General features: G+C 48.3%; 1 long non-coding RNA gene across 1 annotated transcript in view; it reads right to left on the reverse strand.

Annotated features, from left to right (window-relative positions):
- Positions 1-1,352: 1,352 nt before the first annotated feature.
- Positions 1,353-25,566, reverse strand: part of LOC129385194 (uncharacterized) — a 39,450-nt gene continuing 15,236 nt past the window's right edge. The window contains exon 3 of the long non-coding RNA XR_008612795.2: positions 1,353-1,872. This is a non-coding gene — a long non-coding RNA (uncharacterized lncRNA). The remainder of the gene's footprint in view (positions 1,873-25,566) is intronic.

Below are 25,566 nucleotides of genomic sequence, written 5' to 3' on the forward strand. Positions count from 1 at the left end.
ACTACGGCGTGCCTCATAATCAGAAAGTGCTTTAGGCACGTAAAACCCCATAACTTAATTTTTTTACACACAAACTAGGGAACGCTGCCGCGGCGGCACCGGCAGGCCGGGATGGATGTTATGAGCGTCCCCTTTGGAATGGGGCGGTGGGTTGCGCCACCAAGCTCTTGCTATTATACAGCTTAATGTCTTACCCAAGTTAAAAAAGGAAAAAAAAACCACGATGAATTCCCACAAACACATTTTCTGACGCCCTATTGCGAACTTTGCTTTTGTACGTCTCCGTTTTTTGTAGTTTCCCTACTTTTCTTCCACAAATCTCTATTGCGGACATGTTTACTTTTCCCCTGCTCTCGCTGAACCTAAGAGCTTCAAGGAGGCCAGTGGTGCCTAAATCTACCGCTGGGCAGATGTCTTCACATTCTAATAAAACATGCTCCATCGTTTCCCTAGCTTTACCGCAGCAAGCACATGCTTCTTATTCCTTCTTATATCTCGCTTTATAAGTGCGTGTTCTAAGGCATCCTGATCACGCTTCGAAAAGTAATGAGCTTTCCTTTGAATTATAAATTCTTTCCTGATTTCGTTTTTTCCCCTTAGGTAGTTACTCATGGGAGGTTTCATTTCCATTGCCGCCACCCATGAGATTATTTGAGCCTCTCTGACTTTCCGCTTGACCTTCTTTGTTGCTGTGTTGCCCACCCTACAGGCCGCATACTTGCTGGTAAGCTTCGTAGTTCTTTTCCTCCACTGTGAATTGATGTCTTTCCTGTATAAATACCTGAACACTCTCCCAGCCCAGTCACTTTCTTCCATATTCCTCAGTCATTCTTCACAATCAATTCTACTGTGAGCTTCCCTCACTTCAAAACTAGTCCAGCCGACAGCACAGCTTCATTTGTAGTCTTCCCGCGAGCGCCCAATGCGAGGCGAGCCTTTGGTTCCCGTCGAGTCCCTATTGTACTCCGGGATGCGCGGAGGCGAGCGCCGTCTGGTGGTGTTGCAGACCTCAGCGGCAGCGCCCGGAAAGTCGGGAGAAGCGGCAAAGAAAGCTTAGGTTTAAGGTGGTAGGCCACACAAATTCTTTTTCTTTAAAGCAGGAGCCAGGATTCAAATAACTTTTTTTCCTGAATAAGCATGTCTAATTTAGCTTGTATAAAAAAAAGTTTCAAAGCAACTAGTCAAATCGGTAGGTTAACCAGCAGTGCTTCCCTGGTTAACATACCGATGTGACTAGTGCCTCTGACGTTGCGTTTGATAACCATTCACTTTGTGTACATGTATGTGTGTTTTGCGACTGTTACGATGGTTGACGGGCGGAGGCAACGCCCCTCCCGTAGTGAACGAGACAGTTGTTCCAGCCGAAGAACGCCGGGTTTATTCACGCTCGGAAATATAAAGAAAAGACAAGGGGAGAGGGAAGGTGTGACAGAAAGAGTGCGCACATGCGCACTGAAGGAAATAGCTTGCTTGCCATGTTCATGGGTTACCACATTTCTTCACTCTTAGTAACCAAAACGCACAACAGGCTTATTTGATCGTGTGGAGCGACGTAGCTCCTGAGGTTGCGCTTCTGGTATTCTCCAAGATGTTTCAGAGGTCCTTGGTTCCTTTAATACCGGGGAACCCGTTGTAGGAAGCCTTGACAGGTCGACGGCTGCTGGGGTCTCATCTGTGCTCCGCTTACGAACTTGATCCAAGTGGCGGCGGACAAACCCGTCCGCAGTCTTAACATCCCGGAGGCGAGTGCCGGAAGTAACTTCCACAGTGCCTGGGGCCCATTTATGGCCGACGCCGTAATTTCGCACGTACACATAGTCTCCCGGTGCAAAGTTCCAGCTCGAGTCACTCACAGCTTTGGCAGGGCAGGCTCTGGAAGGAAAAGACATGTCCAGTCTTGTGCGCAACCGTTAACCTAATAGCATCTCTGAAGGAGAAGGGCCTCCTTGGTGTGGTGCGTTTCGATAATTGCACAACAGCCGGGCCAACGACGTTATGATGCAACCGCCTCCTATCTTCTCCAAGCCTTCTTTGACGGTGCGCACGGCTCGCTCGGCTAGGCCATTACTCTGGGAGTGATAGGTGGGTGCCCGAATATGCACTATTCCATTTCGCCTCATAAACTGCTCGAACGCCCATGCTGTGAATGGCGTCCCGTTGTCTGACACGACCGTGCGCGGTATACCAAAGCGGCTAAATATTGTCCCGAGGGCATTAATGGTGCTGTGAGCGTTAGCCTGCGACATGGGAACCGCCTCAATCCACTTTGTGTGTGTATCGACGACTACCAGAATCATGTTCCCTTTGATTGGTCCCGCATAGTCGATATGCAAGCGCGACCACCTTTCGCGCGTATCGGGCCAACTTACTGGTTCTTTCGCCTGAGGCATCGGTAACGTTTGCACGCAGTTGTGGCAGGTCGCTGCAAGGCGCTCGATGTCATGGTCTAAGCCGGGCCACCAAAATAAATACCTGACTTTTCCCTTCACAGCGGACACGCCTTGGTGGGCTGCATGTAGTAGCTTTAGCAGCTTCCTTCGCGCATTTGTCGGCACTACAAGGCGATAAGCCCAGTAGAGCACTTCTTCAGTAACAGACAGCTCATGCCGCTTTTTGTAGAACTCTGCCATCTCTTCCGTTTCCATGTCCAAACTGTGCGGCCAACCTTCCCGTGTGTACTTGCGTACCTGTGAGAGTACCTCATCAGCGACAGCTTTGAGTTCCTTTAACGGCACGGCAGGCTGATCCCACTGGTCCAGGGTCAGTACAATTTGGGCCTCATGCTCCTGGTCCGCTTCGTCCTGTAACGGTTGAGGTAGGCGGCTCAGAGCATCGGCATTGCACATGAATTTTCCAGGCTTATGTTGCAATCGATATCGGTAGGCCCCGAGTATGATTGCCCATCGCTGGATGTGGGCAGCGGCCATAACCGGCGTTTGCCTGTCCGCTCTTAGGAGACCCAACAATAGCTGGTAGTCAGTTATTAGTGTGAATTGCCTACCCAGCAGATAATCTCGGAACCGCGTGACACCGTAGACGAGAGCTAATGCTTCACGCTCGATCTGCGAATAATTCTTTTCTGCGGCAGTGAGCGTCCGAGATCGGAATCCTAGGGGCTGATACTGTCCTGCAATGCGATGGAATAGGGCCGCTCCCACGCCGTAGGGGGACGCATCAGCCTCCAAAAATAGCTCTTTGGCGGAGTCGAAGTGAGTCAGCACCCGAGCGGAACACAAAACGGCTGTAGCCTTCCGGAATGCCTCATCCTCAGGCCCTTCAAAAGACTATTTGGATTTCTTTTCCAGAAGTCGGTATAAGGGGCTGAGGAGCGTGGACAGATTAGGCAAGAATTTGTTATAAAAAGTGAGCATGCCCAAAAAGGACCAAAGCTCCGCAACGTTTCGAGGTGTCGGAGCCAGCTTAATTGCCTCGATGTTCTCTGACGGGTGCAGTCCTGCGGCATCAATTCTATGTCCTAGATACGTAACGGACGGTTCGCCTATTCGGCATTTGTCCGCCCGGAGCTTGATGCCGTATTCCCTGAAACGCTGCAGAACTGCTTGCAGATTCGTATTTGGCTGATCCTTCGTATCTGCTATTAAGACGTCATCTAAGTACGCCTGAACCCCTGGAAGACCTTGCAGAACATACTCAATCGTTCTTTGAAAAATCGCAGGTGCTGACGCGATTCCAAATGGCAGTCGATTATAGCAGAAGAGGCCCTTGTGTGGGTTTATAACAGCTAATTTACGCGAATCTTCGTCTAGGAGAATTTGGTTGTGGGCATCGCATAAATCCAAGATGCTGAACTGCTGTCCCCCGCGAAGCGTGGCGAAAATGTCTACTACGGGTAGAGGATACCTTTCCATTTCACAAACTGGGTTCAGTGTTACTTTAAAATCTCCACAGATGTGAACTGTCCCACCGCTTTTCAATACGGAAACCACCGGGGTGGCCCATTCTGCATAGGAAACAGGCGAGATAATGCCTACGGCCACGAGTCGGTCTAACTCGGCGGAGACCTTGTCTAACAGAGCGAACGGAACGTTTCTTGCCTTGCAGACCCTTGGTTTTGCTCCGTCCTTTATATGCAGCCGTGCGGGGGGGCCCCTTGATGAGTCCCAAGCCCTCCATGAAAAGGTCTGAGTACTGCTCCTTCACGGGTGCTGCTCCTTGGCTCTCCAGCTTCACTTCGGTTGACTGCGACGTGATCTGAAGAAGCGGCGCCCCTTTTATTCCGAGTTTCTGCAGTAAGTCACGGCCACAAAGGCTAGGGCCTTCGCAGTTCAACACTACGAGATTGCAGTCAACTGTCGCAGATCTATAGGAAGCTTGCATTTGCAGAACGCCCAGCACTGGTAACTTTCCAAGGTAACCTGAAAGGGTTAGCGCAGCCTCACAAAACGGTGGCCACTTATGACGATAAGCTTCGTATATTGCTTTAGGCACCACGCAAACAGGCGAACCGGTGTCGATTACCATCTTCAGCGGTATTCCATTCCACGTGACAAGTTTCTGTATGGGCGGAACCAGACAGTCATTACTTTTTACTGACCATATTTGCAATGCATTGCTGCCGCTGTCTTCAATTTCAGCTGAACATTCGGTTATCGCCAAGGTTCGATGGGCGGGAACTGTTCGCGAACATACTCGCGCCAAGTGACCTTGTCGCCCGCATTTGTAACACCGGCGCCTTCGCAGCGAGCACGCAATGGCTTGATGTCCTTGTCTGCCACAGCAGCTACATTGTTGCACTGACATACTCGGTTCATTCCTTCATATTGCGGGTTGCCCTTTCCGCTGAAAGTTGAGCCCATCGATGGCGTCACCTTGACTGTTCATCTGATGCGAACCTAGCTCTGCACTTTCTGCTGCTAGAGCAAGTGCTTCGGCTTCCGCAAGAGTCAAATCCTCCTTCGCTAGTAGCTGTTTCTGCAAGTTTTTCGACCGCACTCCGCAAACGATGCGATCCCTCAGCATTCGCTGCAACATCGAAGAGAAGTTGCAGTTATGGGCTATTCTACGAATATCTACGATAAACGCCTGCATGGGCTCTCCTTGTTGGCTTCGATGAAAGAACTTGAAACTTTCCGATATCTCGTTAGCAGATGGATCATAGTACTCATTCAAGGTTGAAACGACTTATTCATAGCTTAGCGAGCTCGGTTTTCTAGGTGCTACTCTACCGCAAAGAATCTCCACGGTCCTAGATCCTAACGCCGCAACCAACAAGGCTCCCTTCTTGGCGTCGTCTGTAACCTCGTTTGCTTCAAAGTAAGCGTCGACCTATACGAGATATGCGTGCCACTTATCTGTGTCCTCTATAAAATCCGGAAGCTTGAGGGCCATGGCCGCGGCTGGGCTAATGGGCGTCTTCGTGTCGTGGCTGGTGCCCGGTCGCTGTTGCGTATCCGTGGGGGTTCTCGTCGCCACTGTTACGATGGTTGACGGGCGGAGGCAACGCCCCTCCCGTAGTGAACGAGACAGTCGTTCCAGCCGAAGAACGCCGGATTTATTCACGCTCGGAAATATAAAGAAAAGATAAGGGGAGAGGGAAGGTGTGACAGAAAGAGTGCGCACGTGCGCACTGAAGGAAATAGCTTGCTTGTCATGTTCATGGGCTACCGCAGTGACCAATAAACTCGGTTGATAGTCAGTGCTCGTGTTTGTCCCCTTGCAATCCTTTTTCCTTCGTCTTTTCTTACCTTTCTTTCGGCACTTCAGTGCTTCGCGTTGGAGAAATTTACGCCATCGACTTAAACCAACTCGTCCACGTCGCTATTCGTATTCACTGTATGTATATCTATAGAGCAATTGATGATGATCTGCTCCGGACCACCGTCAGTTGCCCTTCGCTTCTCGAATATGCAGGACATGTACGCGTCTAGTGAGCTCCTAAAAACACTTTGTAATGCGGTAAACGTGGTTTATATCCCCGTGGATCTGGGACATAAGATAAGTGCGACGTAATGCTAACGCACTTTTCTCACATTCACAGCTAAATGACCACTGAATTTTTGTAGTCAGTTCATTGTAGTCGTGCTGTCGTCATTCACTCGCGATTGCGCCGGCGTTGTCATCTCATCGTCGTCATTGCATTGTCGTTGTAGAATCGTGTATTGGCATGCAATCGTTGTCATACCGCCTTCGTGATGCCGTCGTCATTGCTCCATGGTCGTCACTCCAGCTTCTCGTCATACCGCCGTCGTCGTCATACGGTGATTGTCATCCGATCGTCCTCACGCCGTCCCACTGTCGTCGCCATCATATCTCCTTCATTTCAGAAACGCCTTCCCATTGTTATACCGTCGTCGTCATAACGCCTTTGGCTGCGCCGGTGTACGCTTAGAAAGCCGGCCAGCGCTCGAGCATAAAATAAATTATGGGGTTTTACGTGCCAAAACCACTTCCTGATTATGAGGCACGCCGTAGTGGAGGACTCCGGAAATTTCGACCACCCGGGGTTCTTTAATGTGCACCTAAATCTAAGTACACGGGTGTTTTTGCATTTCGCCCCATCTAAACGCGGCCGCCGTGGCCGGGATTCGATCCCACGGCCTTGTGCTCAGCAGCCTAACACCATAGCCACTGAGCTACCACGGCGGGTAGCGCTCGAGCATCAGAGAGGGACGTGATCGCTTAAACGAGAACTTTATAAAATATCTTTTACACTGAAATGTCATGGAAGAAGGGGGCCGTTCAAGTCCCCAATCGATTTGGGGAACTTGAAATCGGGAACGAAAGCGCCAAGCCCACACCACAACTAACGCTTAAACATTCACTTTATACACACTGGTAACCATCCTGTGAGTTTTCTGCACGTGAAACATCTTACAAATCGGTCAGTAGGGGTCGTTTGCTAAAACCGCATGTAACTAAAACCTCTTACACAGTTGTCGCTTATATCTTTACAACCGTACTACCCGCACACCTTACTTTTATACTGCTGTGTAGAGCAAATAAGCCATTATTCGATCACGCATGTGGAGCGCCACGCATGACGCAAGTGCAGCTATAACTATAGCCTCGTGCGCGGCGTTCACAGAGGCGTATAGCTCGGTAGTACGTTTGTACATTCCAGCGCTACTGGTCACATCGGAGAGAGCTCACTCAGTCATAGTAGGCATAACTCCTGATGTGCGCCAGTGTGTTTGATAAATTAAAAGTCCCACTGGCGTGCAGTTTGCTGCAGAAAGTTCGTGCTCGCCCAGCTACGACTACGCCCTGCATTAGACAGCAGGGGTCCAAAAATGGAGAGAAGAGACTCGGGCAGCTAGGCAGTGACCCCTTTATCCGACTCCTTTGACGTGCACGGTGGAACATGTCCATCTCCATAGGAAGCGCAGGAGCCTCAATCATCCCCCAGTGCAGTGGACTCCAGTTTTGCGCACCACCAGTATAGGGAATAATTTATCTGCCCTATATATTGCCCGAACAGCCTCTGCAAGTGAAACAGTCACACTACGAATGGGGAGCGTGCACGATTGCAAAAGTAGAGTGGAAGACCCTCGCAAGCTGTAGCATAAGTTAGGTGTGTAAGCTTCCTAATGCGTGAATAGACGTGCGTAGTGTGTTTGGTTTCTGTATATGCCCTTATACAGCCTACCCAAATCTTTAATAAGCAATTAAACAGCCACGTACGGGGAGCTGAATCAAAGTTACAGAAGTCGGTGTCATCAGCCGAGTTTGACAATTACATTGTTTTCAGGCCCATCAGGTACTTACTGTCATTAAAAATTACCACTTTCATCGGGCGGCAGTCATATATTGTTCTCGTGTACATCATTTATCTTTTCCCGGGGACCATTTTTCACCATCTAAACACTATCGCAAAATTATCGATTGGCGCAAGACGCGCTTCATATCGAAATTTTCTCAAATGTTGTCACTGATTCTATATCTAGAAAATCGTGCCTAATCAGATTGCGTGCGCGACGATGTACATTCTGGAACTTATGCGAGAACCAGTAATTACTCTGAAATGTACTAGGAGTCATAGCCCCCAAATTTAAACCGCAGGTCAGATTTTTGACGACTGACGATCGTGCTGGCCGCTATTGTTGTGCTCTGAGTTTTACTTCAATATGGTGGCTAGCCGGACTTGTTGGTACGAACACTCAGTTCAGCAAACAACGCAAGAACGGGACACAGAAAAGGCGCACACGACACAGGCGCTGACTTGCAACATGTATGGTTATTGCGCGAGGGCGAAATATATAGGCCGAGAAGCATGAGTGAAACGTAAACGGCGTGATAAGCATGAGCCCCACCAAACTGCGATCAATGCTTCGAAAATGGCTGCCATTCCCTATGTGCGCAGGGTGTCCCATAGATTGAAGAAAGCCGCCTGCAAGGCGGGAGTTTCGGTTGTTTTTTGAGCCCAGGCAAGCTGAATGCCTTATGCAGAAGAGTCAACCAAGACCCCTCTCCCCCCGAGAAAAAAATAAGAAGGAAGAAAGGTTGCGACAAGAAGCATCAGCAAGCTCCCTTCACCAGCTGCATCGTTGGAGTCGTTTATGACGTATACTCCCGACCTGCGGGCGCCCATACGTAGGAAAAACGGGGCGCTGCCTCACTGATCGTCTTCGGGAGCACGCCAACAACATAAAACAAAGATATCAGCGGTCATCAGTGGTCTCCGCGCTGCTGTTACGTCATCTACCGAGGACATAAAAGCGTTGCCCCCAGTGCCCTTCTTCAGTGGGCTAGGAGACAGCAGTACTGGCAAGATGCTCACCCGAATATTTTTCTTCGTGCAGGTACGTTACCGCAAAGGCGCTCATTGTATTAGATCCAACGATAGGTTTTCACTGCTGTTCCTATGCCCACATGATGTTGTTTCCTGTTCTTCACAAATGATGTATTGCTTGAATCGCCTTCTGTTGAGCGGTGACGTAGAATTTAACTCCGGCCCTCCAAAGAAAAATCCTGGTCTTCAGCCTTCCCCCAAAATTCAGATGGCTTCGAGTAGCCTTACGAGATCCGCGGCAGCCGCTGCTTCCGCGTCACACGCCGACGCTACGGCCGTTGATGCTAATGACACTATAATTGCCAAAATGCTATCTGAACTGTTAGATGGTCAGAAGCGATTAGCTCGTGACATAGCCGACATAAAGTCATTCCAGAAAACTGTCGACGAGCGTTTCGAACGTCTCGTTTCTCGTGTGACTGCGCTTGAGTCTTCACCACCGGAAAAGTACGACATTTTACGTGCTCAACTTGATTCCTTGACTGTTGCTGTGGCGCAGCTGAATAAGAAAAATGATGACCTGGAAAATAGATCTCGTCGCAATAACTTAATCTTATATGGCATCCCAAAAGACCCAAATGAGGATGGGGAGGACTTATTAAACAAGGTGTCAAATGTCATTTCAGAGAAATTGTAGATCCAATGTCCAAGAATCGAACGCTGTCATAGGCTTTGTAGGGTACGCGAGGACCGTCCGCGTCCTGTTATTCTGAGAATTTTGGACTACTCCGAGAAAATAACCATACTAAAGAACGTACACAAATTTAACGACACTGCCTACCATGCAACCGAAGACTTCTCCTTTAAAATTCGTGCACTCCGACAAAAACTTTGGGAGGCGTCCCAGGTATATCGCGACAATAGGTCTGAGGTGAAGCTTCGCTTCAATTACATTCTCGTCGATCAATCTCGCTACGCCTGGAACGCTGATAAGGATGCCCTTGAGAAGGACTACAGGCAGTCCCCCAAACGCACAGCCCGACATTCTATTACGTCTTCTGTTTGACTTCCTAAGCACAGGCATGAAACGCTCTCGATTATGAATATTAACTCTAGAAGTATTATAAGCAAATTTCCTGACTTCTTGTCTCTTGTGTGTTCGCACTCCCCACATAGTGTGGGCATTACGGAAACGTGGCTCCACAATGGCGTCCATGATTCAGAATTCACTCCCCCAGGCTACGTGGCGATACGAGCGGATCGGCAGGATAGCAAAGGCGGAGAGGCCGTTCTTATCGTTCGATCTTACATTAAGGTCTCCGTCATGAAGGCGTCAGCAGAAACTGAATCTGTCTGGGGCAAAATTTTTCGTTATGAACAGTCCACTGTAATCGGCATTCTTTATCGACCGCCAGGTTCGTCTGTCGATATATTGCACATCCTTAATGATTATTTGAACATACAAACATTCAAACTGTCTAATCTTACTTTGATGGGCGATTTCAACACTCCAGGTATCCATTGGCCATCATTTACGTTTTCTGGTTGGGGTACATGCATCTGTCAAGAATTGAAGATTTCCTTGTTCTTCGATCTAAAGCAAATTGTTAACGAAGCAACAAGAGGTGACTCGCTGCTTGACTTGGTCTTTCTCGGTTCAAATATTTAGCAGTGTGGTTTTGAATGTGATATTGTTGATGGAATTTCGGACCACAAGGCTGTGGCAGTTACTATTAACTGTCCGGTTTTCGCGCCGCTGTCGACTTTCAGCACGTTTCCTCATTTCGCTCGCGCTAACGATATTGCTATCACCGGTTTTCTTGCTTCTTCTTTTGATGCATTTCACACGATTAGTCACATGGGTGACATCAACGAACTAGTCAGCAACTTTGAAACTATTGTCAGTGACTGCATGCAACGTTTCGTTCCGTTAAAAACAAAGAAAAAGAACCTCAAAGTACCCTGGATGTCACGTGATATCCTTCACGTATCACGCCGCGTTGGACGCCTCAGGCGCATGAAGCATTTATCAGACCTTGATAGTGCTACCAAGTTTCGTGGGGCAAAGGAAGAACTGCGAGTAATTACAAAATCAGCAAAAGATTGTTTTTCGAATGCCAAGTTAGGAAATCTTGTGATAGCTAATCCTCGCAAATTTTGGCGCTCTGTCTTGCCAACAGAGTCTACATCGACGTCTATAATCGTCAATGATGAAACAACTAATGATCCATTAATAATAGCTGATGCTTTTAATGCCTACTTTAAATCTGTGTTTTCATCAGACACCCATGAAGTTCTATCCTTTGACACTCCTAATGTGGCAACCTCGATTACTGGTATCATGATTAATGAGCATGATGTACTGAACCTAATACTACAGTTAGACACAAGAAAATCGACCAGTCCTGATGGTATACCCAATTCTTTTCTCGTTCGTTATTCATCGTGGTCTGCTCGCTATCTAACCATCCTCTTTCAGAAGTCCCTCGATATCGGCATTGTTCCATCCTCATGGAAGCTGGCCGAAGTACATCCATTATTCAAATCTGGTAATAAACAGCTCTTATCTAATTATAGACCTATTTGATTAACATCATATTCATGTAAGATGCTGGAGCACAAAATTCACAAATATATAATGGAATTTTTGGAATCTAATAACACGCTTTCTAACTTTCAGCACGGTTTTAGGAAAGGTTTCAGCACCTTAACCCAACTAGTTGAATTCTCACACGACATTCTCTGCGCCCTTGATATCGGCACCCAGGTCAACACTATATTTATAGATTTTTCCAAGGCTCTCGGTACTGTACTGCATTCTAATCTCTTAATAAAGCTTAACATGACCTTGAAAAATTCTCACTTGGTTAGCTGGATTGCCAGTCTCCTTTCTCCTCGGTCACAATTCGTATAATTCAACTAATTCTTCTGTTGACGTGTCATCTGGTGTACCCCAAGGGTCGGTTCTTGGTCCTTTACTATTTCTACTATGCATTAATAACTTACCTCGAAACGTCACTTCACACATGCGCCTTTAAGCGGACGACTGTGTTTTGTATCGCGTGATTAACACACCAGATGATGATGATGATCATCATCATCATCATTTATTATTCCCTTAAGGGTCCCTTCAGGGACATTACATAAGGGGGGGGGGGGAGAGACAGCGATGGGAAAGTACCATACATCAGCTAAAGAAAAGGTAACAGAAAAATAAATAATAAACTGTGTAGAAAACATCAGGTATTTCATTGACTTGCACCTTCTCAAAGCTCCTTGAACATGTCATACACACCCATATCATGAATTATCTTGAAGATCACAATATCATATTTAGATATCAGCACAGTTTTCGCAAGGAATTTTCTTGCGGCACTCAGCTTGCTGGATTCACTAACGACTTATTTACTTTAGTAGACGCCGGGATTCAAGCCGACGCTTTGTTTCTCGATTTTTCTAAGGCATTTGATCGGGTCCCCCACCATAGACTACTACTCAAGTTATCGCATCTCAATGTTCACCCTCGGATTTTAGCATGGATTAAAGACTTCCTCTCATCTTGCGTTCAGTTCACCGCTGTTAATGGTTCTAACTCTTCAATGGCTCAAGTCAAATTCGGTGTACCCCAGGGGAGCGTGCTTGGTCCCCTGCTCTTTCTAATATTTATTAATGATTTACCCAATTGTGTATCTTCCCAAATTAGACTGTTCGCTGACGACTGTGTTGTGTAGCGAGCCATTAAATGTGAAACTGACCACCAATCTTTACAAACTGACCTCGATTCAATTAACACTTGGTGTTCATCGTGGCTAATGATCCTAAACTACTCTAAGACAAAGCTGGTCTCCTTTACAAGAAACTCTTCCCGTATCCCAACCGCATACACTATTAATCACGTAACAGTTGAGACAGCTTCTACTTACAAATATTTAGGAGTTCACCTTCAGTCCGACTTAACCTGGAACTATCACATTGATCTGATTCTAGCAGCTGCTAACCGTTCTCTTGGCCTTTAAGAGGAAGCTTTAGCTCGAGTGCTCCTATCTAAATACATGTAAAAGGAGAATTCGCTTTTCTCGGCAACCACTGCACCACATTTGACGAGGTTTGTTGCATTTAAAAGACAAACTTAAAATATAGTGACTGTTGGTTTGGAATTTTTGAGTTAGGTTGGCAATTTTTTATTAAAAATTGGCGAAAATCAAAAATTTTCAAAGAACGATACTATCAAGTTTACAACTCTGTAACTCAACCACTAAAAATGATAATACAATTCTGTTAATTGCATCTAATAGTACATCTAAAGCGGACAAAATTGATATGTTACACATGAATATAAAAAAGTATAATTATTGGTAAATACAACTTTTGCAAAAACGTTGTAACCAACGTAACCAATTCACGTAAGATGTAAAATGACATATTGAATTTGTCCGCTTTGAATGATCTAATGGACGCCGTTTACAGAACCGTGATATCAGTTCTTGATGCAGAGCTATGAATTTGTAAACTTCGTGCTCCTATTTTTTTCAAATGGTCAAATATTTAAAAATTGTTTTAAGAAAATTCAAGCCGTAAATCGAAATTTCGCTTCCAATAGTCACTAGAATTTAACTTTCTCTTTCAAATGCAACAAATTTCATCAAAATCGGTCCAGGGGTTATCTCATAAAAACGTTTTTGTGACTGCGGGCTCCGTAAGGACTAGATCGTCGGAGGCAGCGGAAGAAACGGCAATCGCATTGGCTATAATCAGCGGTCGGCAACAATACAGAACAATAATCAGCGACTCCAAGACGGCTATTAGGAATTTCACAAAGGGCTGGGAGTCCACCGAGGCGGCCAAAATCCTGAACCGCAGAGCAGAAGACTTTAGGAACGGCACAATTACACCCAAATACCTCAAATGGATCCCGGCACATATGGCAGAAGTTACCATGAGTGCCCCTCTCAACCTCAACGAGAAGGCCCACCGAGTCGCGCGAAAACTAACCCACCGCGGCACGGCCAGTGACGGCCCAACACCCCGCAACCCCCGGGGAAGGGGGAAGGACTGCGGCGGAGGCGATGGAGAAGACGGAGGAGGCGACGACGACGAAGAAGCGATAAAAGACGACAGGGACAGACTGGTCACGTACCACGACATACTGACACACTACACGAAACAAAGAGAAGCATACCCACAACCCCACAAACAACTCGACAGGTCTCAAGAAACAGATTGGAGAAGATTGCAAACCAGAACGTTCCGAAACCCAGTACACTTAAACAGAATAAATTCAACACAATATCCAGACGCAAGCTGCAAGCTCTGCAAACACGAACACGCAGACATGGCACACATCTTGTGGAAGTGCACACAGATCAGTTCAGTATACGTAGAGGACAACATAGAACCGGACCTTCTCGAGGAGCGATGGCTAAGCGCTCTGACTAGCTCAGAACTACACGACCAATTATGGGCTATCCAGCGGGCCCGGGCAGCGGTGGAAAGGCTATGCCTCACCACAGACAATGCCCGGGTGGCCTGAGCCCGGGCTGGCAACCTCGCAGGTCCTTTTTCCATTAAAGTTTTTTCCGTCCGTCCGTCCGTTTTTGCGTTTTACATGTATTTGAATAGGCCGCGTCGGTGTTGGGCCCGAGCTAAAGCTTCCTCTTAAAACGTAACCTTCGACAGGCTCCGGCGCCTGTGCGTAAACTTGCTTATATCACCCTAATCCGACCTAAAATCGAGTACGCTTCAGCCATATGGGACCCGGATCAAACCTACCTCATAGATAACATCCAATCCCTGCAGAACCGTGCTGCTCGTTTCATTTTTTTCAGATTACTCACGTTTCACTAGCGTCAAAGTGTTAAAGGCTCGTGCTGGTCTTGATAACCTTTCCCATCGTCGCAAACTTGCTCGCTTAACACTTCTTCACAAAATTTACCATCATCCGTTGCTTCATGACGATTTCTTTCAATCACCATCGGCGGTCTTTCCACGCCGTGACTATCCTTTCAAGATCAAACGCATCATTTGCCGCACTTCATCTTTTGCGAAATCATTCATACCCAAAACAATTATTGAGTGGAACCAGCTGCCTGCTTTAATCGCAACTGAAAGGAATTCGTCTAAATTTCATGAACTTCTAAAAAATGAATAGGATGCGTAGCTTTTCTTGTAGTTTTGTTCCGTTACCGCAATGTGTTCGACTTTTAATATTTATTTTCTTCTGTTTATTATGTTGCGTTTTTCCATTATGTCTCATTGAGTGTTGCTGTTCTGCTATTTTATTCTTGTTGCCTATTCCTTTAATACGCTTCTCTAGATGTTTATAGAATTTTTATCACCCCCACCCCCCTATGTAATAACCTCGTTGTGAGGGCCTTTAGGGGTTTCTTGAAATGAATAAAATAAATGAAATAAACAGAACCATGAAACTATCTCAAACTGAGTAGCAATAAACTAAAAGGAAACTGCACGTAAATGTGAAAAACGTTAAACATAAGTGGCAAAAAAGAAGAGAAGGAAAAATAGGCGATGACACAAGCAAGTCGGATTGCTGGGAGAGGAAACGTGAGGAAAAGTGGCTATGTTGGGTTAAAATGGTCTTATAGTAACTGTCTAAATTTGGAGGGATTTGACTCTAAAACCATGGCTTCGGGAAGATTGTTCCATTCTTTTGTGGCGATGGGGAGGAAGGATTTGTTGAAGGCGTTGGAAGAACCATGCAAACGCTGTATGCTAAGGGAGTCAAACAAACGGTGAGATGAGCGTAACGGAGCATGTAATAAGTTCTCGCGCAGTGCAGGAAAGTTAAAGTATAATTTATGAAAAAGACAGAGCATTGCAAGTTTCCGGCGGAGTGCTAGGGATCCGAGTCCGAGAGACAATTTCATGTCAGTAACGCTGTTCCAAGGTGAGTACTGGGAAGTTATGAAGCGGGCTGCCCGGTTCTGAATGGCTTCGAGCGACTGAATCAAGTAAACCTGGTCAGGGTTCCATATGGCTGAGGCATACTTCATTTTAGAGCGGACGTATGTTTCGTATGCCTGATGGAGGGAGGGGACATAGCCAGAGATCTTCGGATGAAACTTCGGATGATCATCTTGAACTAAATTCCTCATTTGTCAGCTTCTGTACCTGGTGCAACACATGGCAGATGAAAATAAATTTTACTAAAACTGTGATAATGTCATTTCCTAATAGTGCCTCTCCTTCATTGATCAATTACAATTTCAACGACTTATCCTTGCACAGGGTCTCGGAATACAAGTATCTTGGCGTCATATTTACTACTAACATGTCCTGGTCAAAACACATTAATTTCACTTGCACTAAAGCAATCAGTAAGCTCGGGTATTTGAGGCGCAATTTTAACCATTATCCAAAGGAAACTAAGTTACTAATGTATAAAACATTAATTCGCCCAATCCTAGATTATGCTTCTCCTGTCTGGAACCCTCATAAGCAATGCGACATTAACTCCATTGAGAGTGTACAACGAAAATCTACTAGGTTCATATATCGTCACTATGATCGCCACTTTTCACCCTCTCGTGCCTTATCTTTTCTGAACCTAACCCCTTTATCCATACGCCGTCACATTGAGTCATTGAAGTTTCTGCATGGCATCGTCAAGTTTTCTTATCATGTCTCACATCCCATATATATTCCTTCAGATATTCCTCGGTCAAGTAGGAGTCACCGTAGCCTTAATAATAAGCCTCACTTTGCTCAATGTAATAAATTTAAATACGGCTTTTTTCCCACGTACTACTGCATTCTGGAACTTAATTCCCGGAACAATTAGGTTGCTGCCATTAAACGATTTCCTGTTAAAACTTAACCACACCTGATTTTATGTATTTTCTTGTTGTTACAGTGTATTGACTCATTCTCGTTTTTGTACTGACTCTCAGTGTTGCTGTTATTTTGAGTTTCATTTGTGTCATCTGCTTTATTTCTCGAGAATTTTTAAATGTTATTGTTTACTTGTATTTTTGTATGACTTCTTTTTGTCTAACCCACTCCTGCAGTAGCCCCATAAAAGGGCTGCAGTATGTGTAAATAAAATAAATAAATAAATAAATAAATAAATATAGCACTAGAGTTAAGGATTGGGCGAGTTTGTATCGCATATTAAAACTGGCACAGCGCAACATGGAAAGGAAGACACAAGCCGAGCCAGCCAGAAGAAGGAAAAAGAGCGCTGACTTCCAACTTGGAAGTGAGAGTTAGAAGTTAAGCGCTCTGTTCCTTCTTCTGGCCGGCTCGGCTTGTTTCTTCCTTTCTATGTTGCGCTGTACCAGTTTTAGAAAACATATAGCAGCAATCTTGCTCTGCATTGCAGGTCGTGTGAATGCATACCCCATTTTAGTCAAGTCACTGTGATCTAAAAGCATTTGTAATGTGGTAAATTGGGCTAGTTGGTGATTAATCATCATACCTTGGTGGTGAAGCAGTGCACTGACAAGGACAAGGCGAAGACACACAAGAATACACGACAGTCGCTGCACTCGCCAACTACTTATTTCAGAACACACATTTCACATTTATAACCTGCGTGCCCTGAGACGTCAAAGATAAGCAAGGCAGGATTAAACGAATTTTCAGATTCATTGTGTCAGGCATTGTATAACGAAAGACAACAATGAGATGGAATTTGTCAACAAATGTGGCGTATCAGTTAATACTGTGATGTGTGGTGCGCGACATGGTGCGGTGTCAGGAGCAGACGACAAGGAGTGCACGCGCGCCGAGGCGGATACCATGCTGGAAGAAGGAAAACAACGACGCCGAAGAGCGTCCGGCACGAGAACGCGCGGCGCATGAAAAACAACAAAAAGAAGAAAAGCAACCAATTAGGAAGGACCACGGGGCATCAGGCAGCCAATCGGAGAGTGCCTAATCGGCCAGCGAGAAGAAAAATTGGAGGACGCTTAAGCTTCGCCTTCAAGAGTGGAACGCGACAGCGTTCCCGTCGACCCGCCAAGGAGTGTAAGACAATGGGCTACGGTGCAGCGATCACTTACGAGGCGCCCCGCATCGGACGCGGTGAGCGTCGAGCAACGGAGCGTTCGGCGCGGCAACGAAACGTGCGCCTGAGCAAGCGGAACGAACCAAAGAACTCGGTGTCTCGGAGCCCCGGGGAAACGATGCACGCCAGCCAAACGTCGTGATCGGCACGGGCAGAGAGATAGACAGATAGTGATCTAAAGAATGGAAGGACGCTTGATTCTGCAACCCGTGAGGTTGCAAGGAGAAACGTCGTCAGGGGAGAGGAGTCCGGGACGCGACGCGCCTCGCACCTGTGCCCGCACAACCCCAATGCGCGCGTGGCGCGCCACCTGTCGGGGCAGCGCCGTACATTGAGAGGAGGGGGTCTTCTGTGTTTGCCGCAAGATGGCTCTGCGTGTGCGGAAAGCGCTGAAGAAATGTAGCGGAAACGCACTTCGCTACTCGTGTAACTGCGACTTCTGTAAGTTACATGTTCATAATTACTGATATACACCGCAGTATAACTTTCTACGGCTCGTTTCTAAGGCAACACCGCATTCGCTAGAGGCGCTTTTGCACCGCTTTGAAGCCTCCCACTCGTGGCTGAGTGGTAACGTCTCCGTCTCACACTCCGGAGACCCTGGTTCGATTACCACCCAGCCCATCTTGCAAGTTGTTTTTTATTCATGAAGTGCCTGCCGGGATTTATCGCTCACGTCCAACGCCGCGGACACCGACGCCGACGACACCGGCTTTTCTGCGACACGAGCTCCTTAACCCTGTCGCGTCAAAAAGCGTGGTGCGCTGGCAGGAGGAGGAGACGCAGAGGACACGCAAGGAGACGCAGAGACGCCAGGAGAGTCCCAGGAAGCGACGGCAAGAGGAGGTCAACCACCGGAGCGGGCGTTGAAGACGGGCCGTCGGGTTCCGGACCCGAGCCACCAGGACCTCACCCGACCGGGGCCTCCTGCCAACCTGTTCCTGTGCGTCGCCCGTCTACCTGAGCAGGCCGCCAGCTCCTCAAGGCCGGTGAGCCTCTACGCCCGTGGGCAGGACAAGAGCAGTAGGGCTACGGGCCCGAACTCTACACCCAGCTGCCCGGCCAGAACGCCGACGCCGTCTACTCGCGCCACCAAGCCGGCTGCTTTTCCTCGCCTAGCCAGAGCGGGTGCACTCCGGTCGCCCGGTCGGTCAGCTTACACCGCGACCTATGGTGAGACCGGCGCCACTCCTTTTGCCAGCTTGTCGCCGCGTCACCGCGTCGAGACTGTTACGCGCCGCCCTCGTGGCAAGCCCGGACTCGCGCACTCGTTAACCTCATGCAAGCCCTATGTGTGTTCCTTGCCGCAATGTCTGCTTGAGTGTTTATTTTGGGCATGCTTTCTATTTCCTTCTATGTACTTTATGCCTCTCTTTAGTTTGATTAAAAGTCTTTGTGTGTGTGTTCAAACCAACGGCTTTGTCCTCAATTGGGTTCTCGGAGGCTCCGCCTAAGAGAACCATCAGAACCTTTTGAGTACACGAATCTGTCCCCATATTAGGATCATCACAAATACCTTTCTTGAACTATTAACCTTCTACCTTGAGTCCACCTTTGTAATGTGGAAAAATGTTATGTACAGACAAAAGTCTGGTATATGTATAGGCTCAAAGGTAGCTCCGGTACTTAGCGCGAGTTTTCTAGGTAGCACTGACAAAGCAATTAATTCAAACGTTAACGATCCTGCAGTAAGGGTGTTCTGTGTTGTAGACGATTTTTTGGCTATAGTTGAACATGGTGTTTTGGACATAAAAGTGGAAGAGGTCTTGAAAGTGTTCAAGGACAACAGCCAAGGACTAGATTTCACTGTTGAATTGCCGAACAATGGCAAGCTACAGTTTTTAGATGGGGCATTAAGTACCATGCCGGACCACGTTTGCTGGTCATACAATCAATGATCAGAAAAGCCCTTGGTTAGCTACAATTCAGGACACTCAAAAGTAGTAAAAAGCGGCATACCTTTTTCATGCCTGCGAGCGGCCTTAACTAAATCTTGCCCGGAAGAAATAAAGTTTCAGCCAACAAATTATTAGGCTGAAGAATTCAAAATACGAAAAACATATGCTGTGTAGATCAGCCTATAAGTTGACTCGTTATGTGTGCAATGGCTATCAGAAAGAGCGTAATAGAAAAGAGAATGACAGCATAAATATCGTCTCAATACCATATGCACACAAGATGGCGCATAACCTAAAAAAAACGTAGGTGGCAGATATGGTCTACAAGTAGTTTTTTCAGCACCTAACAAACTAGGTAAAATATGCGCCGGACTGAATCGTGGAGTTTCAACAAAAATAAAAGTAAATGGTTATAGGGGCACGTTCAAGCATAGGAAATAATTTGTCAAGTGCAGGTCGTCCGTTGTATACTGTTTGCCCACATCTTGTGGAAAAGTATACATCAGCCAAGCGGGTCATTGTGTAAACACAAGACTTTTGGAGCACAAGAGGTCACTGGGGGGAAACATTCATTCCTACATTAAAGGGCACTGCTCACAGCATGGGTGCTGGCCGCTGTACAACGACACTACAGTTCTATCGCACCATAAGGATCAGCTGACCAGGGAAACAGTCGGAGCTTTTCACATTCACAAGAGAGGAGAGGATTGTATCAGTAACCATCTGTTGTTCTGAGCCATGGTGAGGTTGCCTTCTTGGAAGAACACTAGGAAGGAAGAAAAAAATGTGTAATAAAGAAAGTTTGCAAGGGACGCAACAAATAGGATACTATCGCACACAATGATAGATAGGTTGCCTATCTTTGACGCCCGAGTGTGCGCGGGCAAATGGATTTTAAAATGCTTTAAATCTTGCCTTACGCATTTTTTGACATCTGAAGGCGCGCAGGTATGTAAAAGTGAAGTGTGTGTTCTGAATTAAAGTAGTTGGGGGGGGGGGGGGGCGAGTGCGGCGAGTGTCGTGTATTCTTGTGTGTCTTCGCCTTGTCCTTGTCAGTGCGCTGCTTCACCACCAAGGTATGATGATGTGTGCTGAATTAGAGCACTGCACGGGCCCGCTTTAGGAAGCCCAAGTCCAGTTCTGGCCCGGGCGTACATGACCGAGCCAAGCCCAGACCAGGCTGTTCATTACTAAGCATAGCCAGGGCGCGCGTGTGCATGACCAGGCCGGGCCTGTAAACAAAAAAATGTATTGCCTCACTTACAGATTGTACCGCATTTGTCAGCCTCTCCTTCTCAGGGTCTATCAGCTGTAGTGTGCAAGCAAGAAAGGACCGGAATATTTGTTTCTCTCATGAAAACAGCAGTGACATGGAACGTTGCCTATATAGTGCTGTTATTTTCCCGCTGGTACGCTTGCATGTACCTTGATCGTACAAGTTGGTCCTATGGTGTCATTTAGCATGCGTATATATATATATATATATATATATATATATATATATATATATATATATATATATATATATATAAGCATAAAATAAACAAACACAAGCAGAAGGAGACACCCCTTGCGTTAGCGCTAAAATAAATACTGGCAGCATGTTAAACTCTTGTAACACGTGATGGCGATCTTTGCGATGATCTTGCCGAGAGCCCTTCCGTTCCCGCCATTGAATTCGACAAACATGCCCAGCACCCGAATAACGTCGACCATGGGTATCGCCTCCCCTCCCCCCCCCCCCTCGTCACTAGTGCGAAGGCTGACGCTGCTTTCGGAGACGGGCTTTCAATCTTTGGGTCTGCCTCCCTTCTCTTTTCTGCAAAGCAGAAGCTCCGACTTGGCGCGGGAGCATCGAAGTCCGGTGGGAAGCAGATACTCCTCGATCACGTCGAATGCCTCCTGCATGGCTACTTCAACTCTGCCCTCGCAGCCGCCGGTGCTCCAGATGGTGATGTCGGCGTAGATGGTGTGCTTGTCGTCCTCGACATGTGCCAACCTCTCGGATAGACCAATCATACAGACAGATGTTAAACAGTGTGGGGGAGATGACGGCGCCCTGAGGAGTTCCCCGCCCTCCGAGGGACACATCTTCGGAGCGGAAGTCTCCAATGCGAAGCTTGGCCTTCCTGTTCGTTAGAAAAGAGCTGACGTAGCTGTGGAATCTGGAACCGAGACCCAGATCCGAAATGATATTGACAATGAAGATGTGGAGCCCGTTGTCGAAAACCTTCTCGAGGCTATGGTTGGCGTGTAACACCCCGGGACAAACGGATGCTCGGGGGACCCCGCTCAACCGGAACGGAGGATGGATTCCTAATTTGCTGTGGTTGTCTCAAGTGGTTACCGGTCTGGCAGTTGCCCCACAGTACTTAGCGGCCCCTTCGTGTGTGTGCATGCCTAAGCGAAACGAAGGTTGGATTCCTAATTTGCTATGGTTGTTTCGAAAGGTTCCCGGTCTGGCTGGCGCGCCGCAGTGCTTACCCTTTGTGTGTGTGCGACTTTAGAAGAACCTTTTCCACAAGCTGTCCAAACTCTAGGGGAGAACGCTTTCCGCGAACCAACGTCACCTACAAGAAAGGATAAGCGTCTTCGATCCCGGACCTGCGGGTTGCCATCTGCGGATGCGGGCCCGTGCAAGCTCACCGGGGAGAAGGGATCCGCCGCCTATCCCCGACTAGACTCCGTGGGTTGCCACCTGCGGAGGCAAGCTCGAGAAAAGTAACCTGGGAGAAGGAATCCGCCGCCTACGATCGCGGACCTGCGGGTTGCCACCTGCAGAGGCGGGCCCGTGCAAGCTCACCCGGTAGGAGGGATCCGCTACCCATCCACAAGCGAACTCGGTGCCTGTCACCTGAAGTTAACGTGAGCAAGATCCTGCCTACGATTCTAGTGGGCCTATTTTAGGGGCCCCCACAATGTACTTTTTCACTTCATTCATTCTCTTCATCTTATCCTTCACCAATGATTGAATAAACAGTGCAAATTTCGCACTAGAAATCGTCTCGTTCTTGCCTGGTCGCCATGGTCTAGCGGACGCCTGCAGCCTGCCGACAACGCCACGCTACCCAATAGTAACGCCGGTCGGGCTTCAAGAAACAGGCGCCGCAACAAGATCTATACCGAGCAGAGCCTTGACATCTCTGGAACAGCCGCCCACGATCTGATGCTTGATTAGTTTCATGGTGTCGAGAGTCCGGCACGCAAGCCGATCAGGTTGTACGTGTAAACCTCGTTGTCTTCGAGGTGCCCGTTGAGCCTGTTGAGAACGATGTACTCCATGACGTTGCCGACGCAGGAGGTTAGAGAAATTGGCCTGAGGTTCTCGATGTTGTGGGCCTTGCCGGGCTTGGAAATGAGCACCGTGCAAGCTATCTTTCATTCTGCAAGAACAACGTCGCTCTTCCAGGACTCGTTGATCTTGTCGGTGAGAAAGACAATGGACGTGTCGTCAAGGTTTCTCAACATTCTGTTGCTGACTCTGTCCGGACCCGGCGCAGACTTGCGGTTGAGCGCGAAGATGGCCTGTCTAACCTCGGCAACGGAGAAGCCTTCGTCCAGTTCGGGGCGAGGAGGGCCTCGGTAGACCGGGAGTTGGTTCGCCGGATCCCTGTTGCGACAGAGGGGCAGGTACTTCTGTATGAGCATTGAGACGAGTTCATCGACCGTGTGAGACCTGGTGCCTTCGTTAACATATGCCTCTGATTTGACTTGGAGCCGCTTTCGTCGAGAAGGTGCTTCAGCATACCCCAGGATTTGCCGCTGCGCATCTGTCAGTCGATTGATTCGCAGAGCTCGTCCCACTGCTGCTGGCATAGCGCTTTGCAGTGGTCATCGATGACCTTGTTGAGCTCCGAGATCTTCTTTCGGAGTCTGCGATTGAGCCTTTCACCCTTCCATCTGCGCAGCAGGGCGTTTTTGGCCTCGATAAAGTGGGCGAGTCTGCTGTTCATCCGCTCGACGTCGAGATCGGTTTCCACTTTCTTGGTGGCCGCGGAAGCGTCGTTGCGGATGCCTTCGCACCATTCTTCGAGGGTGGCGGGTGCCCTGGCTCTCACGGGTTCTTCGGGAATCTCGAAAATGGTCCTAATCGATGAACGTGAATTCCCTGACCCTACTACGAGACACCTTGAAGTTGGTCTCGAGAATGTAGTAGTCGCTGCCGAGCTGCATGGAGGTGTTCTCCCAACCCACGTCCTCGACGTTCCTGACGAAGGCGTGGTCGGGTGTGGAGTCCTGGGTGACTGAGTTGCCGATGCACGTAGGAAAATTCTTGTCAGTGACTAGAGGTCCATCTCATTGGCATCCTGCCACAGGTTGTGCCCCTTGGTAGTGTCGTAGATGTAACCCCAGATGCCGTTCGGTGCGTTGAAGTCGCCGACGACGACCAAGGGTCGAAGGCCGGCCAAGTCGGTCGCTTTCTTCAGGATGGTCTTGAACTGCTGGCGCCAGTCCCTGTGGTTGTTATAGATATTGAGGACGAATACGCTGTTTTTGTGCTGATACCGCGGCTGTGCGCCGAGAAGGATCTCAACCATGACACATTTGGTTCTACCACTCGTCAGCTTGAGGTCGTGGGTGAGATGAGTAAGCATTTTATTGATCAAGGTACAAATCACTCGCCCTCCGGACCTGCCCGACACAGCCCTGTAGCCCTGGAGCGAGGCAGCGGGGACTAATGTTTCCTGGAGAGCAATGACTTGAGGTTTGACAGCGAAAGACCCAAATAACTGCTTCCGATCGAGGGCTTTCTTGTTAGAATACCCCCTGCAGTTCCATTGCCAAATGCGAAAACTCTCTTTTGATCTATCCATTATGGCTGACCGAACGGACTACCACCTAACGGGGAGTTAGGGGTGCGCAAAGACTGAGACCTCCTGTCGCCGCGCTGGTGGGATACTGAAGTCTAGCTTCCTTTAGTATGGTGGGAACGGTTAGCGGTTGTACGATGGTGGCGGATGAAGCAATTCGCGCCTCAGTAGCGTCGATGCGATTTGTGAGAGCTCCGGCCTCCCTTGGGGTCCCCCGAGCGCAACCTGAATTTGGCGAACGCTATCGGTGGGGAAACTGACGCAAGCGGTGACCCGTTTGAGGCCGTCTGCCAGCCCAATGAAAGTTTGTTTAATCTCGCTGACTTCTGCGCACAACGCTCGAGATTCACATTTTGTTTCACAACTGCCCTGCGTTTCAGGACGTCGCAGTATCGTCTACCGGAGCTGGGATTGGAGTCTCGGTGGCCATGACTGACGCACCGCTACAAGACGCATTCGAAACTGGTTTTCTGATCTCTGTCATTTCGTTAACTAGCCCCTTGATAGTGTTCTTGAGGTCGTCGTTCTCTTTTTGTAAGCGAATGACTTCCGCGTCCCTAGCTTGCTCTCGGTGCAGCTCATTGCGAGGTGCCGGAGAGCCTCGGTTTTGCCGTCGGGATTGGGACGTGCTAGATCGGCCCAAACGAAGGTCGGCTGCTTCCCGCAACGTGTGGTCCGGATGCTGGCTGGGTTCTGGAACCCTGGCGGCCCCTGGAACCGGATCTGGACCTGGATCTAGATCAGATACGGGGCCTTGACCTGTACCTGGCCCTGGAGACGGAGCGGTTCCTGGTGCGACTCCTGGAGCGGCCACGAGAACTGGATCTCCCCCTGGAAAGGGAGCGGCTGTGACCGGATCGGCGTTGACGCGATGCTTGCCGGTCTTGATTCGCGCCCTCCATGGGCGGGAAATGTTCGGCGTTGAGGGCGCGGTAGCGTTCCCCCGTCTGCGCCTGTCGAGATACGGCGTCTGAAATCTTCGCTTGCACTCCTTAGCGGCCGTAAGGTGATCGCCTCCGCACAGCTTGCATTTGGGATCGCACCTATGGTGAGCGTCAGGGCTTGCTTCTCCGCATCCCTTGCCGATGGCGTCGTTGGGCAAAGGAAAACGTCGGAGCGGTTCCGAGTCTGCCGCAGCTGTAA

The sequence above is a fragment of the Dermacentor andersoni genome, chromosome 5 (genome assembly GCF_023375885.2).
Source record: "Dermacentor andersoni chromosome 5, qqDerAnde1_hic_scaffold, whole genome shotgun sequence".
NCBI classification, from domain to species: domain Eukaryota; kingdom Metazoa; phylum Arthropoda; class Arachnida; order Ixodida; family Ixodidae; genus Dermacentor; species Dermacentor andersoni.